The sequence below is a fragment of the Gregarina niphandrodes genome (genome assembly GCF_000223845.1).
Source record: "Gregarina niphandrodes unplaced genomic scaffold scaffold00054, whole genome shotgun sequence".
NCBI lineage: Eukaryota > Apicomplexa > Conoidasida > Eugregarinorida > Gregarinidae > Gregarina > Gregarina niphandrodes.
In genome coordinates, this window is record NW_011645821.1 from 46,351 (window position 1) to 47,906 (window position 1,556).

Here is a 1,556-nt window from a genome sequence, read left to right on the forward strand (position 1 = left end):
CTGGCCGCTCTTCGGGCTTCGAACGATAGAACCCGGTGTCTCTGCAATATTCGTAGCCATCCGCAGTGCTGCTTCGGCCGCTTCCCTTGCCTCCCTTCTTCTCTCTTATTACTGTTGGTCGCTGTGTCTTTGCTCTACCGAAGCCAGCGCACCAACGGGCCGACAACGGGGTTTTTGATACAAGGGAGACAGAGGGCAACATGGCGACACACACTCCTAACGCGATACCCCTGTTCCGCGACTCAGACGACGAGCTCATCATTAGCAGGCCGTCCCCCAGTGGCCAACAGGACACACCAATGGCGATCGCTACTGGATGGGTTGCTGCGGACGTAGGCTTCATCGAGGAATCGCGGTTCGCGAACACGAGAGTCATCGCAAAACAGTCTGCAAAGGATGACTAGATCGCCAAGGTCACCGCGCAGCCCTTGCCGCCGATGGGAGTCGACAATGAGGAGCACTTCGAAGACTGGGTCGACGAAATGGTGGGCTTAGTCAACCGCGCGGCCCACAAGATCGACGAAGAAAGTATGATAGAGGTGCGCTTTGGGCGCAAATACCTCCCGCGAAGCGACAGCGCCTCGCAAGGGTAGACCGGGGCCCTGGCATACCGGTGGAACAGTTCATTTCGCACATAGCGCGTCTTCTCTTTCCGACGTCGACATATGCCGTGGAGGCGTATGTCCCGGCGCTGACGGTCTTGCCGAGCGACTTCGTGCAGCTCTCCGACGTGTTATTAGCTAGAATTGCCCGCTATGTGAGACTAGCGCGTAGATGGGGTCTCACGGAGGCAATAACCCGCGCAGGGCTCGACATGCGTATTAGGCGCGCCGCGTCACCCCAGTGGCGGACGTGGTATACGAATATGTCGGTCAGGGGAAAGTCACTCCTAGACGTGGTTGACAGCGTGTGCATCAACCTCGAAGCACAGACGCGTGTCTTGGCCGTTCTAAACCCGGCAGTAAACGTCCAACAATCGCCCGTAGAGCAACCATCGGAGATGGTCGAAGAAGAACAGCTAGGCGAGGTGTAAGTCGGCTCACCTGTCTGCACCACCTGCGGAGGGTACACTCACCCACGTGTGCCCCACTCGGTACTACAAGGATAGTTATGGACGTGCCATGCACTCCGTAACGAAGAGTGGGACCATATTCGTGAGAGCTGGTGGCGACGTGACCACAGGGGATAGACTCACCACCGCCAGGGAGATAATCCAAACAGAAAAGGGCCGTTGGGACAACAAGCGCAGAAAGGACGCGCACCGCAGGAAGGAGAATAGGCCCCCAGGTAACCGAACGGATGCCACCAAGAGGACCGACGGCGCAGCGGACATGGAAAGGCTCTTGGAGAGACTGGAAGCCTTAGAGGCACGGGCTAATGCCTCAACAGGGAAGGGACCGGCCGACCAGCCCCCTTTTGCGTGAGAGCCCTGGTAGAGCAGGCACCGCTAGATTTCCTAGTGGACACCGGAGCCGACATGAGCCTGTTGCAGGAAGCGGACAGGAAACGGGCAGGGATACCGCTCTCAGGAGACACGATCCCGGTCGAGACGGCTA